General features: G+C 30.2%; 2 long non-coding RNA genes across 2 annotated transcripts in view; both read right to left on the bottom strand.

Annotated features, from left to right (window-relative positions):
- Positions 1 to 22,591, bottom strand: part of LOC127711836 (uncharacterized) — a 71,912-nt gene that overhangs the window by 9,444 nt on the left and 39,877 nt on the right. The window lies entirely within an intron of this gene.
- LOC127711837 (uncharacterized) lies at positions 17,552 to 18,705 on the bottom strand. Its single transcript, XR_007986900.1, has 2 exons — positions 18,359 to 18,705; positions 17,552 to 17,856 (listed from the first exon to the last, which is right to left on the bottom strand). It is a non-coding gene; the product is annotated as an uncharacterized LOC127711837 (long non-coding RNA).

Raw genomic sequence — 22,591 nt, 5'->3', positions numbered from 1 at the left:
TTTATATCTTGTTATCTCTAAGATTGAGGATGTTATATGCTTTCCTGTTGTGTTGTTTGTATTGTTGTTTGACTCCTTTTCAAAGTTCAAGTTTAATTTTTCCAAATAGAAGATGACGGTCACTTCCACAATCTGCTCCCCTTTTTACACAGGCATCCATCAGGAACTTTCTCCATCTTCGATTTATGAATATGTGGTCAATTTGGTTTTGAGCTCTGCCGTTTGGTGACGTCCATATAAACTTAAGTATATCCTTGTGCGGTAATAAGGATCCTCCGATCACCAAGTCATTTACTCTGCATAGATCTATTCAAAGTCAACCATTCTCATTACATTATCCACATCCATGCCTTTCCATAGTTCTTTCCTTACATGCATTGCCCGCGCCAATCTTTGCATTAAGATCATCAATTACAAGACATACATCTTGTCATTAAGCGGGAGGTTTGGCATGCCATGAAACCAGGTTCAACCCACCATTTTTTCTTAAAATGTCCTGTACCAAGTCAGGAATATGGGAGTTGTTATCAAATAGTTCGTTTCTATGTGTTGGCGTTTGTTTTTGTTGCACTTCGGTGTTCCTGTTGTTCCTTTGTTTTCCTCTTATAGTTGATGTGTTTCCCTCGATTTTGGTTTGTAACCCGGATTTGTTTTCTCTAAATCGATTTATGACTTTTGAACACCGGTATACTGCTGTTGCCTTTATTTGTGCTTGTACCTTACTGACAAGCGACTGTAGTTTGTCGTAGAAATCAGATTTATCCTCAGTACTTGCCTCATTGGTAGGTGCATATAAAAATTGAAACACTGAGAATTTGGAATAGTTTAAGTAGAATCGTGCAATTATAAGAGTCTCATAAATTGGTTACCATTCTGGAAGAACCCTTTTTACTTCTGTACTCATGACTAGACTCCCTCGTGGTGCTTGGTGTCAGTTTGTCCTGAGTACAATATGGTCTCACCTATGTCAGTAGTAATCGATCCGTCATTTGTCCATCTACATTCAATTACACCTAGTATACCGATTTTAATCCTTCTCATTTCATTGACTCCTCGTGCTGTTTACCCGTTTCATACATGGCGAGCCATTCCATGCCCCTGTGCTAACATGTTTTTAGGCGTTAAGAGTCCACACTTCATGTTCCAATCTGCTTTCACTAGACACATGCACAGGGTTATCTGTACGACGTATATTCTTGTTCACGCAATATAAAGTTGCTTTTAGTGTGGTTTCAGTAGCAGTACATTTTTTTACGTAATGAGGTTGCTAGCCTTACGTACAATCCTCCTCCTTTCACAATCTGCGCTTGGGGCCAGATAAACGGTGGCGTTGCACATCTACAGACTATGTCCTTTTATTGACTGATGGACGAACGGACATACGGACGAGTCAAAAACATTTATACATTATAGATATAGAGATTTTTCTATTGCAGTAATAGTTTCCTATTTTTATTTTTATTATTATCATTATTGATTTATCAGTTTTGACTCTACCCGTTCTAACTTCCGCCTCTTTTTAAGCTTAAAGGTAAAATACAAATTGTTTAACTATTCGAAATATATATACAAGTACTAGTAAACATTTCAACGTTTTACCTGATTCATATTGTAATTTCGTTGTAATATTTCAAATGCAATACGAAGTTTAATAGTCTAATTCACAAAGACACCACTCGAAATTTAAGAGGGTTTAAATAAGTTTCAATTGATCTATTTTCATCCTTTTTAAAGCAGTACACATTAATTCTTATCAACACTATTAGACATGTGAAATCGAATTCGTTCGTCTTTTAAATTCCATATAAGTACTAATGTACAAAAGCAATAAATAGATAATCTTATCTTTAAGTATCACTTTTAACATAATAAACATATATACAAGATGCTTTTAATAATTGTCAGTTTGAAGCAAAATACTTTACGGCAATATATTTTCTAATAAATGTATTTTTAATTCCAATTTTCTGACCTTGAAAATAAATTAAAAGAATGTGTGGGTATATGTACAAAAAGAATTCAACAACAAAAAACAATCAAAAACAAAAACAATTCACAAACCGATGTCTTGGGGTCAATAAATGATCTTCAACTATAGACAAGTTTCTTTACAGTATGACAAGCTCAAGGTTGCCGCCAGCTCATCGTAAATCAGAATCCACAGTGTTCATACACTTATGCGTACTTAAATTTCCTCCTTTCAAGCCCAAGGTCAGAAAGATGGAAATACCTGTTCATTTATTAGAATATTTACTTTAAGTGAAAAATCTTTTACTTGAAACAATCAACGTGAAACATTTAGCTTTGCAACAAATACATATATATATGTAATAACAACAATTCCTTTAAACTAACAAAGCAAAAGTAGAAACCGAAGATACCTAACAGACATCTGAAAATGTCATACTCATTCGTGCAGTCATAATCGACTTATCGACCTGTTTTCTTTTCACTTTCGACACAACTTTTGAGGGTGATTGTTATTAATACAAAAGCCAGACAGTAGAGTTCTCCTATGATAGCAGAATTGGCATCAAATGCCCACAAAATATGGAATCTACTAGATATTACATTAAATCAAAAGGGTCAGAGGTTTAAAACAATGATTTCGATTTTTAAATTAAATTCCAGAACGGACACAGTAAGTCTCAAAAAACCGTATATGTAAGTCTAATTTGACTAGCCTATTCACAAATATTGCCCATAACTTAGTACTGCAGTCGGATAGACTAATTTGAAACTATCCGTGTATAATAAACTAAGGGAATTTAAAAGGATCTACAACTATGGGTGAAATATCACACTTTCGTATTTGATAATCAATTTGAATTTGACAGCCATGTGCACAAATAAATGCACCTAAGAACACCACACTGGTGATGTCCTAGAAACAGTTTATATAATACCCTTTAAACATCAATACAGTGAGGAATTCAGTACTAATATTGAAGGAACTGAAGGTGTTTACTCGACAATACCTTTATATGTTGGACCAAAACAATGGAAGATCACACTTATTTTTTGATATAATCAATCGCTTTCTCGATTTGATCACATCAACCATTAATAGTAACGTAAAATACTTCCGTATCTAAATATCCATATTGCAAATAAAGGATGTTCGCTTGTCATGTTTTGGAATTTTTGTCAGATTTTCGGAATCCTCTGATTTTATCCATTTGAATGCCTTAACAAATTTTGCCCGTTAACCCCTACTTTTTTTTCATAGTTTTATTACACATAGTTTAAAAATCCATATTTGAAAATCCTATAAAATCCTTGTTATTTTTTCATAATTTTTAAAAGAAAAGGGTGCCAATGTTAAATGTATGAAAAGTCTAGAGAGAATTATATCCCGCCAAATTTTCAATGTCTTATATCTCGAAAACAAGCACACGGACCCTTAATTTTTTTCTGCTTTTTTAATTCATTTGTTTATATACTATTAATTTATAACAGTCTTTTAAAAAGCTTGTTATTTTCATACAGAGTAGCGAACATCCTTAAGTAGGAAATATCGTTACACACCTTTACCTTCAAGATGTTTAAAATCGAACTTTGAACTTCAGATCATTCCATCTATCGCAAACCAAGATAAATATCCCCTGCAATGTTTCTAGACATATATGCACTATATCCAAAACTATATCACCATTATATCACCATGTTCAAAATGCCTAGCATAATTAAAAGACTATTTAAAAAAACGATTATCAGAAAAGTTACATAAATTCAGAAATAAACAAACCAACCATCATAATTGCCAAAGAGTGGCGACGTCCAAAGAAAACTTATTCAAATAAAAATGACAAAATGTTCTAGATAACTTGAAATCGACGGAACAACAAGATTTAAGACACTAATATGAAATATCATCAGATTTTGAACCTGCCAAAATTGAAGTACCAATATAATTGTAACAACAGCAGCAGACAACATTCGCCAACCAAAGCTTGAACAGTTCAAAGATGTTGAGATCGTAATTTAATAACATTCATATATATCAACGAAAAAAAGAAACCTGACATTTAAATCAAGCCATCAATCAACGTAAATACAAGTATAGAAAAAACGAAAATAAAAAAACGTGCAACAAACCCGACGACCAGAGAGAATTTCATTTGACACAACTGTGAAATCATCGTACTACATCAGTATATATAAGCAGCAAAAAAGGTTTCCATATATTTCCTTTTACAAGGTTTCTGACAAAACTTAATCTTAACTGATTCTTGAAGAACAATTTTATTTTTTTGTTTATCGAAAATATATGGCAATATTAAACCGAAGGTTAAAGTAAAATACTGTCTAGAACCTGATTATGACGATGCAACGTTATAAATTTAATTACAATTTTAATGTAAAGCAACCCACTCAAGCGCTAATACGACGGTTGATATCGCTAACAGCTAATATCATGTCATTCTCTGTTGTTTTTTTTTTTTTCAATAATTCATTAATAAATCATCGCGTCTTCACTTTCATAGATAGACATATAGATTCTACCACTGCATCGAGTGTGATACGATATTTATCCACTCGAGACAGTTAAATTTTCAAATTTAAAACGCGAGGCTCGCCGAGCGTTTTAAATATTTAAAATTTAATTGTCGAGAGTGGATAAATATCGTATTACACGAGATTTGGTGGTGGAATCTGTTTCTCTAATGATTTTCAAACATTATGAAGGCAAACTTATTCCGTCTTTTCGAATGATCTATAAAAAGATGTGTTCTTTCTATGTGACGTCATCAGGCATGGTCGCCTTTTTTCATGCCGTCACAATAGGAAATTCAGAGGAAAGCAAGTAAATTCGACGTCATAATCGGATTTTAACCAATGAAGAACTGAGATCAAACGAACCACACGTTTATTAATTTTTTTTTATACAATGGGTGCAGAAAGGGATAAATTGACGAAGAATTAGAGAAAAACCAATAGATGTATAGATAGAGCATTATATATAGAGATATACATTACACGGTAGTAATTCGGCTGGTAAGTGAAAATAATAACAAACTACATTGAACCATTAAGCTACTCTATTTGCCAGTAATTGTTAGCGGTGTTTTGTGATATTTTTACTTTTGATCCCGTTACTATCAGAATAATATGTAATATTTTTTACATCGTTTATCTTTGTCCTAAACCAAACATACAAATACGTTTTAACTACAGGCTTTATGTGTTTCTTATTTTACATGCACATTATTATTTTACGAACTGACTAGTTCACATCGAATAACTCTGTCTAACACCTAACCAAACAGACGTCTTATGTGAACGCTTTCATCTTTTTTATATTATTCTATCATTTGCTGATATTGCTTCAAGATACTATCTAAATTATCAAACAACTATTAATCAAGGTTTCTACATTTTTATTATTTCCCGATACATTATAAAAAAGGAATTGTAGGTGGGTGTATCGGGCGGTTATATGTATTATTATCATAGAAGGACAAAATTATGGTGTTCCTACTTAATTTGTGCATACACTAAATGGCATTGTTAGATTTAATTAAATTTACAGAAGAGTTTACAAAGTCAAATGAAACAAAACAATTGGTCCTTAATGTTATATTGATTATGAATTGTTATAAGGAACTTGACAACAACACTAGTGCTATTTTTCTTGAAGGAGTGATTGCCATTTGAAACTTGTACAAACGGAAAAGATACCTTTTTTGAATAATGTATAAAGTTTCGAATAGAACTTGATGTATATCATTAAGGGTTATCTAACATTTCACCCGATTTGAGAGTTGCAGAAGATAACAATTAGCTGTAGGGAGTCATAGGAGTGTCGTGTTGCAAATTGTTAACGTAAAGACAGCTTCAACTCATTAAATAAATGTGTATATTTCAAAATCAGTTTTCTTTCATCTAAGTAACTATATGATTGAAAAATAGGCTAATATACATTTATTTCCAGAGCTGGGGTAGATATGATGATTTGTTCACACAAGAAAATTCATATTTCACAAGGGCCATGCCCGAGGAAAAAATTACATTTCGAGGGTGAACAAATCTTCATATCTCCCTCAACCAAGAAATGAATGTTTTATTCCACTGCTTATACTTTGTTTACTACTAAGTACCTGAACATAAAAATTAATTTACATACATTTATTTCTTGTCCGCTTGTTTTTATAACTAAACACGACATAATTTAAAACATAAACAAACAGTGCCGATCAAAAGTTAATTATTTATTTTTTTATTTTGATTTTATGTCTGAAATAATTTTGAACACGACGTTGACAATCGTAATTCAGAAGCGTTCAAAACGAAATGTACATTAACCGCAAGTAAAGTTGCGCGAAAAAGTCCCGATGTTCAGAGGGGAATATAAAGTTTTGTTCAATGTCACGTGGAATGATCTCAACCAATCAAATATTGTTTCAGCTATCAAATTTAACATAGAGTAGAAAAATACTATTCATTGTTCAAACAGCACCATATTGTAATATTTGAATGGGAACTTGTCCTCAAATCTAATAATTTGTGTTCCCCTGTCAGTACCACTTATTTGATTGAAAAGTTATGTTTCACGTTTTTAAATTAGCGCACCCATAACCTATTCGTCAGTTGACCTAACAAACAGAGTTTTTGACAGCTTTCATTAAAATTGTGTCTGATATTTGCTAACTGTTTAGACACATCCAAGAACAGTTGAGAACAAAGTTAACTAATACAACACGCTTTCTACCATCACATATCATAGTATACATGGACTGTTTATACATCGGTAAACTACAGTCACATTAATTCAACAGTTTATTATTTCTGGTCCCAATAAGATCATAAGCGGACCATTATTACAAGCTGACCATGTCAGATATTTTATAAAAATTGTCTGACAATTTATTCAAAATTGATCAAAATTACTAAGTAACAATATCTCATTTATATGGAATGCCTACTGCTTTCGAGAGAATATCCTGCCCCAAGTTATTTTATTAACGTTTGAACGTTCATGAACAAATAAAACTAGAAAAGCGATTCGAAGGCGTGAAATTGTTTAGGATTTATTTCGTTTACAAACGTTTTATGCAAAAGAATGAACAACTCATCCTTTTCTCCTGACATACAAATGACACGTATGTATCTCTCTTTGCTGGTTTTTGTAATGGCGTTGCAATGTAAAGGATCGATCTTGTAATCTTAAAAAATGGAAATGGATGCTTTTTTATAGATATTTTTTTTTGCATTCTTTACAATTCACATTCTGATGCCTCTAAAGAAATTATATATTATAATAACATTCATGAAATAAAGATATAAAACAAATAAGGTTATGAGCCTGCAGTACAGTCGTTTGTTACTGTTTTTCATATTTATTTTTCATTGGTTATTTTGTATATAAACCAGGCCGTCGGTTTTCTCATTTGAATAATTTTACATTTTGTTACGTCGTGGCATTTTAAAGGCTGCTATGCGGTAGGAGTTTTGCTAATTTTTTTAAGGGCGTATGGCGACCAATAGTTGCTAACATCTACTTCATTTGGTCTCTGATGGATCGTTGTCTCATTTGCAGTCATACCACACCTCCTTTTTATACTGTGAACACATAGATTTGTATAATATTTTTAATCAGATTATTCAATAACAAAAAAGGTAATCCCAAACACTTCAGGACCCGTATATAGTGACACATACTACTTTTCTAACTTCATGCAGGCTTAAACATGGATACAATTAGTATTGACATAAACAGATAAAAAAACTGGTCCGACAAAGTCTTATCAGCAGGACCTGTCAATGAAGACCTATTGCTACGTTTTCTTGGAGCAAATCTGCTTCCAAGATTGACCAAAAGCAGACGTGTTTTAAAGTCTGGTCAGGATCAGACCTTTTTGTAAGAATTGGCCTTGATGACTTGTCTGACCAGTCCCCTCCACAGTAAAGAGCATTCCAATAAAAATAGACCTCTATATTATTTGCCATTAATAAAGTTTAATTACTTAACTTGATTGCATGCTCCTTATGTATCAAGTGAATGTGAACTGCACTCAAAATGTGTATTAAACCAATGCTTTTAGATAAATTCATTATTTCTAGTTTATATATTTAGATCATCATACATTTCACTTTCGTAAAACAAAGGATTAACCAATCACTGATCACTGATATGTTTTGAAATGAAATAACCGTTTGAACTTTAATCTTGTGTTAAAGGCTTAACAATAAATCATAAACTCTTTCCATATATTTCAATAAATTCTCAGACGCAATATGCAGTACAGTTCGTGTTATTTTATTGCGCTAAAAAAATTAGAACTACCTAAATAGTGACAGAACTAATCTTCTTTGACTTAAGGAAAATGTCTGAACACAACTCGATTCACCAGATAGATAATAAATTGCAAAAATACCCGATGCGCTTCACTAGATGTTTGATTTTATGTTAAGCTATGAAAACTTAGGTGCAAATAAAAATTACTGTTTCAGACTGAGATTTATTAATGTCTGAAAATTGCAATAAAAGTTTCAACAAAACGGATAACATGGCCAGGATAACATGCGTTTGTCTAGTTGTACTTAAATATTGAGGTTGTCTGATGGGCTACCACTAAAAGTATTTACGGCGCGAAAATATGAAATGTTATCTGAAGATTTAGAATTCAACCTAAAAATATTCATAATATTCTATAGACATTCGTCGAATCTGTGTTACAACTAGATTACAAAAATTCATTTACAATGTTCAAGGTACTTAAAAACGAGTTATATTTGCCCCTAAGCATGCTCATATGACTGTAGATTAGAGGTCAATTGTCATGTTCTCGTTGCGTTGCACTAAAAAAACAATGTTGTCTTTTTTATTAATTCTCTGCTTACCTGAGGAGACATATTTTGGTCCATATCAATAATCGTTTAATCAGTTAAGACTAAATTCAGATGGTCACCGTTAAAATTTTCTATAACTGTTTCAAATCAGCTTAGATTTTCATAAAAACTCTACAGCTATCTCAATTATATATTGATCTTACAAAATGCCAGGTTATTTGGTAGTTTGGTTAATTGCTGTCAAATTGAAGAATTTAATTAAAAGGTATAAAAAAGCGAGAATTTTCAGTTCTGACTGAATTCAAGAAAGTCACCTTTAAAAATTTCTAGAACTTTTTCAAATCATCTTGGATTTCGACAAAACTCTACAGCTATCTCAATTATATATTAGGATTACATAAATCCAGGTTATTTGGTAGTTTGGTTCATTGCTGTCAAATTTAAGGATTTAATTAATAGGTAAAAAACAGCAAGAATTTTCAGTTGAGACTAAATTCAGATAGTCACCTTTAAAAATTTCTATAACTTTTTCAAATCAGCTTGGATTTTCATCAAACTCTACAGCTATTTCAATCATATATTGATCTTACAAAACACCAGGTTATTTGGTAGTTTGGTTTATTGCTGTCAAATTTAAGGATTAAATTAATAGGTTAAATAAAACTAGAATTTTCAGTTCTGACTGAATTCAAGAAAGTCACCTTTAAAAATTTCTAGAACTTTTTCAAATCATCTTGAATTTGACAAAACTCTTCAGCTATCTCAATTATATATTGATCTTACAAAATTCAAGGTTATTTGGTAGTTTGATTCATTGCTATCATATTTATGGATTTAAATCTAATTAATGGGTAAAAAAAAGCGTGAATTTTCAGTTAAGACTAAATTCAGATGGTCACCTTTAAAATTTTCTATAACTTTTTCAAATCAGCTTAGATTTTCATAAAAACTCTACAGCTATTTCAATCATATATTGATCTTACAAAACACCAGGTTATTTGGTAGTTTGATTTATTGCTGTCAAATTTAAGGATTAATATAATAGGTTATATAAAACTAGAATTTTCAGTTCTGACTAAATTCAAGAAAGTCACCTTTAAAAATATCTATAACTTTTTCAAATCATCTTGGATTTCGATAGAACTCTACAGCTATCTCAATTATATATTGACCTTACATAACTCCAGGTTATTTGGTAGTTTGGTTCATTGCTGTCAAATTTAAGGATCTAATTAATAGGTACAAAAAAGCAAGAATTTTCAGTTGAGACTAAATTCAGATGGTCACCTTTAAAAATGTCTATAACTTTTTCAAATCAGCTTGGATTTTCATAAAACTCTACAGCTATCTCAATCATATATTGATCTTACAAAACACCAAGTTTTTTAGTAGTTTGGTTTATTGCTGTCAAATTTAAGGATTGAATTAATAGGTAAATAACTCCAGAATTGTAAGTTCTGATTAAATTCAAGAAAGTCACCTTTAAAAATTTCTATAACTTTTTCAAATCATCTTGGATTTCGAAAGAACTCTACAGCTATCTCAATTATATATTGATCTTACAAAATTCCAGGTTATTTGGTTGTTTGATTCATTGCTGTCAAATTTATGGATTTAAATTTAATTAATGGATAAAAATAAAGCGAGAATTTTCAGTTGAGACTAAATTCAGATAGTCACCTTTAAAAATTTCGATAACTTTTTCAAATCAGCTTGGATTTTTATAAAAACTCTACAGCTATCTTAATTATATCTTGATCTTACAAAATGCCAGGTTATTTGGTAGTTTGGTTTATTGCTGTCAAATTTAAGAATTAAATTAATAGGTAAAAAAAAAGCGAGAATTTTCAGTTCCGACTAAATTCAAGAAAGTCACCTTTAAAAATTTCTATAACTTTTTCAAATGATCTTGGATTTCAACAAAACTCTACAGCTATCTCAATTATATATTGATATTACATAACTCCAGGTTATTTGGTAGTTTTATTCATTGCTGTTAAATTTAAGGATTTAATTAATAGGTAAAAAAAGCAAGAATTTTCAGTTGAGACTAAATTCAGATAGTCACCTTTAAAAATTTCTATAACTTTTTCAAATCGGGTTGGATTTTCATAAAATTCTACAGCTATTTCAATCATATATTGATCTTACAAAACACCAGGTTATTTGGTAGTTTGATTTATTGCTGTCAAATTTAAGGATTAATATAATAGGTTAAATAAAACTAGAATTTTCAGTTCTGACTAAATTCAAGAAAGTCACCTTTAAAAATATCTATAACTTTTTCAAATCATCTTGGATTTCGATAGAACTCTACAGCTATCTCAATTATATATTGACCTTACATAACTCCAGGTTATTTGGTAGTTTGGTTCATTGCTGTCAAATTTAAGGATCTAATTAATAGGTACAAAAAAGCAAGAATTTTCAGTTGAGACTAAATTCAGATGGTCACCTTTAAAAATGTCAATAACTTTTTCAAATCAGCTTGGATTTTCATAAAACTCTACAGCTATTTCAATTATATATTGATCTTACAAAACACCAAGTTTTTTAGTAGTTTGGTTTATTGCTGTCAAATTTAAGGATTGAATTAATAGGTAAAACAACTCCAGAATTGTAAGTTCTGATTAAATTCAAGAAAGTCACCTTTAAAAATTTCTATAACTTTTTCAAATCATCTTGGATTTCGAAAGAACTCTACAGCTATCTCAATTATATATTGATCTTACAAAATTCCAGGTTATTTGGTTGTTTGATTCATTGCTGTCAAATTTATGGATTTAAATCTAATTAATGGGTAAAAAAAAAGCGAGAATTTTCAGTTGAGACTAAATTCAGATAGTCACCTTTAAAAATTTCTATAACTTTTTCAAATCAGCTTGGAATTTTATAAAAACTCTACAGCTATCTTAATTATATCTTGATCTTACAAAATGCCAGGTTATTTGGTAGTTTGGTTTATTGCTGTCAAATTTAAGAATTAAATTAATAGGTAAAAAAAAAAAGCGAGAATTTTCAGTTCCGACTAAATTCAAGAAAGTCACCTTTAAAAATTTCTATAACTTTTTCAAATCATCTTGGATTTCGACAAAACTCTACAGCTATCTCAATTATATATTAGGATTACATAAATCCAGGTTATTTGGTAGTTTGGTTCATTGCTGTCAAATTTAAGGATTTAATTAATAGGTAAAAAACAGCAAGAATTTTCAGTTGAGACTAAATTCAGATAGTCACCTTTAAAAATTTCTATAACTTTTTCAAATCAGCTTGGATTTTCATCAAACTCTACAGCTATTTCAATCATATATTGATCTTACACAACACCAGGTTATTTGGTAGTTTGATTTATTGCTGTCAAATTTAAGGATTAATATAATAGGTTAAATAAAACTAGAATTTTCAGTTCTGACTAAATTCAAGAAAGTCACCTTTAAAAATATCTATAACTTTTTCAAATCATCTTGGATTTCGATAGAACTCTACAGCTATCTCAATTATATATTGACCTTACATAACTCCAGGTTATTTGGTAGTTTGGTTCATTGCTGTCAAATTTAAGGATCTAATTAATAGGTACAAAAAAGCAAGAATTTTCAGTTGAGACTAAATTCAGATGGTCACCTTTAAAAATGTCAATAACTTTTTCAAATCAGCTTGGATTTTCATAAAACTCTACAGCTATCTCAATTATATATTGATCTTACAAAACACCAAGTTTTTTAGTAGTTTGGTTTATTGCTGTCAAATTTAAGGATTGAATTAATAGGTAAAACAACTCCAGAATTGTAAGTTCTGATTAAATTCAAGAAAGTCACCTTTAAAAATTTCTATAACTTTTTCAAATCATCTTGGATTTCGAAAGAACTCTACAGCTATCTCAATTATATATTGATCTTACAAAATTCCAGGTTATTTGGTTGTTTGATTCATTGCTGTCAAATTTATGGATTTAAATTTAATTAATGGGTAAAAAAAAAGCGAGAATTTTCAGTTGAGACTAAATTCAGATAGTCACCTTTAAAAATTTCTATAACTTTTTCAAATCAGCTTGGATTTTTATAAAAACTCTACAGCTATCTTAATTATATCTTGATCTTACAAAATGCCAGGTTATTTGGTAGTTTGGTTTATTGCTGTCAAATTTAAGAATTAAATTAATAGGTAAAAAAAAAAAGCGAGAATTTTCAGTTCCGACTAAATTCAAGAAAGTCACCTTTAAAAATTTCTATAACTTTTTCAAATGATCTTGGATTTCAACAAAACTCTACAGCTATCTCAATTATATATTGATATTACATAACTCCAGGTTATTTGGTAGTTTTATTCATTGCTGTTAAATTTAAGGATTTAATTAATAGGTAAAAAAAGCAAGAATTTTCAGTTGAGACTAAATTCAGATAGTCACCTTTAAAAATTTCTATAACTTTTTCAAATCGGGTTGGATTTTCATAAAATTCTACAGCTATTTCAATCATATATTGATCTTACAAAACACCAGGTTATTTGGTAGTTTGATTTATTGCTATCAAATTTAAGGATTAATATAATAGGTTAAATAAAACTAGAATTTTCAGTTCTGACTAAATTCAAGAAAGTCACCTTTAAAAATATCTATAACTTTTTCAAATCATCTTTGATTTCGATAGAACTCTACAGCTATCTCAATTATATATTGACCTTACATAACTCCAGGTTATTTGGTAGTTTGGTTCATTGCTGTCAAATTTAAGGATCTAATTAATAGGTACAAAAAAGCAAGAATTTTCAGTTGAGACTAAATTCAGATGGTCACCTTTAAAAATGTCAATAACTTTTTCAAATCAGCTTGGATTTTCATAAAACTCTACAGCTATCTCAATCATATATTGATCTTACAAAACACCAAGTTTTTTAGTAGTTTGGTTTATTGCTGTCAAATTTAAGGATTGAATTAATAGGTAAAACAACTCCAGAATTGTAAGTTCTGATTAAATTCAAGAAAGTCACCTTTAAAAATTTCTATAACTTTTTCAAATCATCTTGGATTTCGAAGGAACTCTACAGCTATCTCAATTATATATTGATCTTACAAAATTCCTGGTTATTTGGTTGTTTGATTCATTGCTGTCAAATTTATGGATTTAAATTTAATTAATGGGTAAAAAAAAAGCGAGAATTTTCAGTTGAGACTAAATTCAGATAGTCACCTTTAAAAAATTTCTATAACTTTTTCAAATCAGCTTGGATTTTTATAAAAACTCTACAGCTATCTTTATTATATCTTGATCTTACAAAATGCCAGGTTATTTGGTAGTTTGGTTTATTGCTGTCAAATTTAAGAATTAAATTAAAAGGTAAAAAAAAAAGCGAGAATTTTCAGTTCCGACTAAATTCAAGAAAGTCACCTTTAAAATTTGTATAACTTTTTCAAATGATCTTGGATTTCAAAAAAACTCTACAGCTATCTCAATTATATATTGATATTACATAACTCCAGGTTATTTGGTAGTTTTATTCATTGCTGTTAAATTTAAGGATTTAATTAATAGGTAAAAAAAGCAAGAATTTTCAGTTGAGACTAAATTCAGATAGACACCTTTAAAAATTTCTATAACTTTTTCAAATCAGCTTGGATTTTCATAAAACTCTACAGCTATCTCAATTATATATTGATCTTACAAAACACCACGTTTTTTAGTAGTTTGGTTTATTGCTGTCAAATTTAAGGATTGAATTAATAGGTAAAACAACTCCAGAATTGTAAGTTCTGATTAAATTCAAGAAAGTCACCTTTAAAAATTTCTATAACTTTTTCAAATCATCTTGGATTTCGAAAGAACTCTACAGCTATCTCAATTATATATTGATCTTACAAAATTCCAGCTTATTTGGTTGTTTGATTCATTGCTGTCAAATTTATGGATTTAAATTTAATTAATGGGTAAAAAAAAAGCGAGAATTTTCAGTTGAGACTAAATTCAGATAGTCACCTTTAAAAATTTCTATAACTTTTTCAAATCAGCTTGGATTTTTATAAAAACTCTACAGCTATCTTAATTATATCTTGATCTTACAAAATGCCAGGTTATTTGGTAGTTTGGTTTATTGCTGTCAAATTTAAGAATTAAATTAATAGGTAAAAAAAAAAAGCGAGAATTTTCAGTTCCGACTAAATTCAAGAAAGTCACCTTTAAAAATTTCTATAACTTTTTCAAATGATCTTGGATTTCAACAAAACTCTACAGCTATCTCAATTATATATTGATATTACATAACTCCAGGTTATTTGGTAGTTTTATTCATTGCTGTTAAATTTAAGGATTTAATTAATAGGTAAAAAAAGCAAGAATTTTCAGTTGAGACTAAATTCAGATAGTCACCTTTAAAAATTTCTATAACTTTTTCAAATCGGGTTGGATTTTCATAAAATTCTACAGCTATTTCAATCATATATTGATCTTACAAAACACCAGGTTATTTGGTAGTTTGATTTATTGCTATCAAATTTAAGGATTAATATAATAGGTTAAATAAAACTAGAATTTTCAGTTCTGACTAAATTCAAGAAAGTCACCTTTAAAAATATCTATAACTTTTTCAAATCATCTTGGATTTCGATAGAACTCTACAGCTATCTCAATTATATATTGACCTTACATAACTCCAGGTTATTTGGTAGTTTGGTTCATTGCTGTCAAATTTAAGGATCTAATTAATAGGTACAAAAAAGCAAGAATTTTCAGTTGAGACTAAATTCAGATGGTCACCTTTAAAAATGTCAATAACTTTTTCAAATCAGCTTGGATTTTCATAAAACTCTACAGCTATCTCAATCATATATTGATCTTACAAAACACCAAGTTTTTTAGTAGTTTGGTTTATTGCTGTCAAATTTAAGGATTGAATTAATAGGTAAAACAACTCCAGAATTGTAAGTTCTGATTAAATTCAAGAAAGTCACCTTTAAAAATTTCTATAACTTTTTCAAATCATCTTGGATTTCGAAGGAACTCTACAGCTATCTCAATTATATATTGATCTTACAAAATTCCAGGTTATTTGGTTGTTTGATTCATTGCTGTCAAATTTATGGATTTAAATTTAATTAATGGGTAAAAAAAAAGCGAGAATTTTCAGTTGAGACTAAATTCAGATAGTCACCTTTAAAAAATTTCTATAACTTTTTCAAATCAGCTTGGATTTTTATAAAAACTCTACAGCTATCTTAATTATATCTTGATCTTACAAAATGCCAGGTTATTTGGTAGTTTGGTTTATTGCTGTCAAATTTAAGAATTAAATTAAAAGGTAAAAAAAAAAGCGAGAATTTTCAGTTCCGACTAAATTCAAGAAAGTCACCTTTAAAATTTGTATAACTTTTTCAAATGATCTTGGATTTCAAAAAAACTCTACAGCTATCTCAATTATATATTGATATTACATAACTCCAGGTTATTTGGTAGTTTTATTCATTGCTGTTAAATTTAAGGATTTAATTAATAGGTAAAAAAAGCAAGAATTTTCAGTTGAGACTAAATTCAGATAGACACCTTTAAAAATTTCTATAACTTTTTCAAATCAGCTTGGATTTTCATAAAATTCTACAGCTATTTCAATCATATATTGATCTTACAAATCACCTTGTTATTTGGTAGTTTGGTTTATTGCTGTCAAATTTAGGGATTAAATTAAAAGGTTAAATAAAACTAGAATTTTCAGTTCTGACTAAATTCAAGAAAGTCACCTTTAAAAATTTCTATAACTTTTTCAAATCATCTTGGATTTCCATAAAACTTTACAGCTATCTCAATTATATATTGATCTTACAAAATTCCAGGTTATTTGGTAGTTTGGTTTATTGCTGTCAAATTTATGGAATAAATTAATAGGTAAAAAAAGCTAGAATTTTCAGTTCTAATTAAATTCAAGAAAGTCACCTTTAAAAATTTTTATAACTTTTTCAAACCATCTTGGATTTAGATAAAACTCTACAGCTATCTCAATTATATATTGATCTTACAAAATTCTAGGTAATTTGGTAGTTTGGTTCATTGCTGTCAAATTTAAGGATTTAATTAATAGGTAAAAAACTAGAGGCTCTAAAGAGCTTGTGTCGCTCACCTTGGTATATGTGCATATTAAACAAAGGACAAAGATGGATTCATGACAAAATTGTGTTTTGGTGATGGTGATGTGTTTGTAGATCTTACTTTACTGAACATTCTTGCTGCTTACAATTATCTCTATCTATAATGAACTTGGCCCAGTAGTTATAGTGGAAAATATTTTGTAAAAATTTACAAAAATTTACAAAATTTATGAAAAAATTGTAAAAAATTGACTATAAAGGGCAATAACTCCTTAAGGGGTCAATTGACAATTTTGGTCATGTTGACTTATTTGTAGATCTTACTTTGCTGTACATTATTGCTGTTTACAGTTTATCTCTATCTATGATAATATTCAAGATAATAACCAAAAGCTGCAAAATTTTCTTAAAATTACCAATTCAGGGGCAGCAACCCAACAACGTGTTGCCTGATTGGTCTGAAAATTTCAGGGCAGATAGATCTTGACCTGATAATCAGTTTAACCCTTGTCAGATTTACTCTAAATGCTTTGGTTTCAGAGATATAAGCCAAAATCTACATTTTACCCCTATGTTCTATTTTTAGCCATGTCGGCCATCTTGGTTCGCGGGCGGGGTCATCGGACACATTTTTTAAACTATATACCCTAATGATGATTGTGTAAAAGTTTGGTTAAATTTGTCTTAGTAGTTTCAGAGGAGAAGATTTTTGTAAAAGATTACAAAAATTTACGAAAAATGGTTAAAAATTGACTATAAAGGGCAATAACTCCTTAAGGGGTCAACTGACCATTTTGGTGAAGTTGACTTAATTGTAGATCTTATTTTGCTGAACATTATTGCTGTTTACAGTTTATCGCTATATATAATAATATTCAAGATAATAACCAAAAACGACAAAATTTCATTAAAATTACCAATTCAGGGGCAGCAACCAAACAACGATTTGCCTGATTGGTCTGAAAATTTCAGGGCAGATAGATCTTGACCTGATAAACAATTTTACCACATGTCAGATTTGCTCTAAATGCTTTGGTTTCAGAGATATGAGCCAAAAACTGCATTTTACCCTATGTACTATTTTTTAGCCATGTCGGCCATCTTAGTTCGTGGGCGGGGTCATCGGACACATTTTTTAAACTATATACCCTAATGATGATTGTGGACAAGTTTGGTTAAATTTGTCTTAGTAGTTTCAGAGGAGAAGATTTTTGTAAAAGATTACAAAAATTTACGAAAAATGGTTAAAAATTGATTATAAAGGGCAATAACTCCTTAAGGGGTCAACTGACCATTTTGGTCAAGTTGATTTAATTGTAGATCTTACTCTGCTGAACATTATTGCTGTTTACAGTTTATCTCTATCTATAATAATATTCAAGATAATAACCAAAAACGGCAAAATTTCCTTAAAATTACCAATTCAGGGGTAGCAACCCAACAACGGGTTGTCAGATTCATCTGAAAATTTCAGGGCAGATAGATTTTGACCTGATAAACAATTTTACCCCATGTCAGATTTGCTCTAAATGCTTTGGTTTCAGAGATATAAGCCAAAATCTACATTTTACCCCTATGTTCTATTTTTAGCCATGGCGGCCATCTTGGTTGGTTGACCGGATCACCGGACACATTTTTTAAACTAGATACCCCAATGATGATTGTGACCAAGTTTGGTTAAATTTGACCCAGTAGTTTCAGAGGAGAAGATTTTTGTAAAAGTTTACGGACGACGGACGACGGACGACGGACGACGGACGCAGGACGACGGACGACGGACGCAAAGTGATGAGAAAAGCTCACTTGACCTTTCAGGTCAGGTGAGCTAAAAAGCGAGAATTTTCAGTTGAGACTAAATTCAGATGGTCACCTTTAAAAATTTCTGTAACTATTTCAAATCCGCTTGGATTTTCATCAAACTTTACAACTATCTCAATCATATATTGATCTTACAAAACATCAGGTTATTTTGGTAGTTTACTTTATTGCTGTTGAATTTAAGGATTAAATTAATAGGTAAAACAAAGCTAGAATTTTCAGTTCTGACTAAATTCAAGAAAGTCACCTTCAAAAATTTCTATAACTTTTTCAAATCATCTTGGAATTCGATAGAACTCTACAGCTATCTCAATTATATATTGATCTTACAAAATTCCAGGTTATTTGGTAGTTTGATTCATTGCTGTCAATATTATGGATTTAAATTTATTTAATAGGTAAAAAAAAAAAGCGAGAACTTTCAATTGAGACTAAATTCAAATAGTCACCTTTAAAAATTTCTACAACTTTTTCAAATCAGCTTGGATTTTCTTAAAAACTCTACAGCTATCTCAATCATATATTTATCTTACAAAACACCAGGTTATTTGGTAGTTTGGTTTATTGCTGTCAAATTTAAGGATTAAATTAATAGGTAAAAAAACCTAGAATTTTCAGTTCTGATTAAATTCAAGAAAGTCACCTTTAAAAATTTCTATAACTTTTTCAAACCACCTTGGATTTTGATAAAACTCTACAGCTATCTCAATTATATACTGATCTTACAGAATGCCAGGTTATTTTGTAGTTTGGTTTATTGCTGTCAAATTTAAGGATTTAATTAGTTAGTTAAAAAAGCTAGAATTTTCAGTTCAGCCTAAATTCAGATACTTAGTAGTCACCTTTAAAAATTTCTTTAACATTTTAAAATCAACCTGGATTTATATAAAACTCTACAGCTATCTCAATTATATAATTGATCTTACGAAATGCCAGGTAATTTAGTAGTTTGGTCTATTGTTGTCAAATTTAAGGATTTAATTAATACGGGGAAAAAAGCTAGAATTTTCAGTTCGGACTGAATTAATCCTTAAATTTGACAGTAATAAACCAAGATACTAAACTGACTATTTGAATTTAGTCAAAACTGAAAATTCTAGCCTTTTTTACCTATTAATTGAAACTCTAAATTTGACAGCAATAATCCAAACTACCAACTAACCTGGAATTTTGTAAGATCAATATATAGTTGAGATAGATGTGCTGATTCAGACTAGTCGGGACAGGTCGAGACTGGTCGAGACTGAGTCGACACTGAGTTGAGACTGGTTGAGATTGGTTGAGACTGAGTCGAGACTGGTCGAGCATTTGTCGAGACCATATTCAGACTATAACAAGATCATCAAATACTCAATCAGACTTATTAAGTAAAGTCTAGACCAAAGTCGAGTACAGTTAAGTACAGTTAAGTACTGTCGAGATTATGTCGAGTCTTGTCATGTAAAATATGTGTTGGTCGAGCACATAATTTGGTCTTTTCAGACTCTGAGCAGTTTGTAGTGCATACAAAAATCTTTGGAGCACCTGAGTTCATCACCGGTTTTTATTGGAGTTCGTGTTGCTCAATCTTTAGTTTTTTATTTACATGTTGCGTTTTATAAACCTGCTGTTTTATCGTCGTTTTTCGTATTTTTCCGACTGATGAGTTTTGCTACTTTTTTTTTTAAGCTTCCAAACTTAAATAGACTTTCCGTTTACTGGTCATACAAGTCATTTTTATAGTTTTACACAAAAAGAAATATCATAGTCAAATAACGTTTTATAACAACTTTAAATGTATATTCAACACGCAGTTGTATGCAAATATTCTATGTTACGTTTCACAACGTATTATTATACCCAAGCTAATACTCAAATGACATCCGTTTTATTATTTAAGATCAAGTGTGGTATGTTTTTTAATACATTTAAATTTTTCACAAAGAATGTCTGTCTATTTATCTTTAATTTTATGTTGATAGCGACGCGAAACGACATTTGAATGAGGTTGGCAACCGCCCAGATAAAATTTCCGTTCTCTTATCGTATTTCACAAGTATAATGATATGATTCATTGTCAAGTGACTTAGCTAGTTAAAGTCTGTTTCAAATTAATGTACATTTTTCTACTTCAGAACTGTAACTGCGATTTATATATACACATAACCGGAAGAAATATATGAGAATGTATTTTAATATACAAATGTATCAGAGGCAAAGGATAGTGTTAAATTGTGTATTTTTACCGGATGAGGAGAATACATTTCTTTCGAATGTAAACAATAAAACTTTACAAAAAGCTGAGGTGACGGCAGCATGATACAACCACAGTGAGTTGTTACGGGATCAATGGACAATTGTATATTGAGCTACAACTATGAACTTGGTTATGACAGTACAACAGAAATGTATTGACCTTTTTAATAGGCAAAACTTGGTCGTTTTATTCTACATATCATTATAACCTTAGTCCTTATTTACTGAAAATTGTGCATCTATAATGCTTTATATTCCTTAAAGCTCTCATTAAGAGGAACTCTAAACAAATAGAATAAATGATAAGAATAAAAACAATTGAACCTTTATACACAGGAAATTATTTATGCACGTTTCTCTTACTTTTATATAATCCACGTATATAGAACATGTGTCAAATAATAGGTCAGCACGTTGTTTATTCTATTTTCTCTAATTCTTCGTCAGTTTATCCCTTTCTGCACCCATTGTAAAAAAAAAATTTAATCAACGTGTGGTTCGTTTGATCTCAGTTTTTCATTGGTTAACATCCGATTATGACGTCGAATTTTCTTGCTTTCTTCTGAATTTCCTATTGTGACGGCATGAAAAAAGGCGACCATGCCTGATGACGTCACATAGAAAGAGCACATCTTTTTGCAGATCATTCGAAAAGTAGGAATAAATTTGCCTGCGTATTGTTTGAAAATCATTAGAGAAACAGATTCCACCACCAAATCTCGTGTAATACGATATTTATCCACTCTCGACAGTTAAATTTTAAATATTTAAAACGCTCGGCGAGCCTCGCGTTTTAAATTTGAAAATTTAACTGTCTCGAGTGGATAAATATCGTATCACACTCGATACAGTGGTAGAATCTATATATAAACTTTTTCATTTGCTTTATTGATATTTTTAATAATAATGTATAGAGTTCTATAAAATTAACCGTGACACAGTCATGAACAACATTTTAACCATTTATGGCATTTATTTCATTTAAGGATTTATTTATATATATAAAACATTGTATTAAGTAATTATTTATAATCTTACTTATAAAATTACCAAACAGATTTATTTCATTCTTTATAAAGATATAATCAAACATTTAAATCTTTTATTAGCAATTGAAATTCTTTTTTGATTAAGAATATATACCTTATAATAAATTGAAAGGAATTATAAATATAACGAGATGTGGTGTGATTGGAAAAGAGACAATTATCAATCAAAAGACCAATTCAAAGGCCAGGGTAATGATGTTCACACCAACCGGCATTCAACAAAAAACAAAACAAAACCCGAAAGGTGAATAATAAAAGGCTCCTTAAAAAATGTGAAAAAATACAACAAGCGAAAACCAAGTAAAACAGACATCATATGGGGGCCTTTTATAGCTTGCTATGCGGTATTGGTTTTGTTCATTGTTGAAGTCCGTACGGTGACCTACAGTTGCTAACTCTCTACGTCATTCGGTCCCTGGTGTAAAGTTGTCTCATTGACAACCATATCACATCTACTTATTTTTATATCAACCAACGATAATTACTGCATTGGAGGCTCCTGGCTCGAGACAAGTGTCTAAAGAATTTTGCGGTTTTAAACATGTTTATGAGCGCTCAACCTGCCCCAATCCAGTGACAATGGTGTAACAACACAGCATCAGAACAACATGTAAAAATTTAT

The sequence above is a fragment of the Mytilus californianus genome, unplaced genomic scaffold (assembly GCF_021869535.1).
Source record: "Mytilus californianus isolate M0D057914Y unplaced genomic scaffold, xbMytCali1.0.p SCAF_8, whole genome shotgun sequence".
NCBI lineage: Eukaryota > Metazoa > Mollusca > Bivalvia > Mytilida > Mytilidae > Mytilus > Mytilus californianus.
Note: the sequence above shows the minus strand (reverse complement) of the source record. Positions and strands in the feature narration are given on the sequence as shown.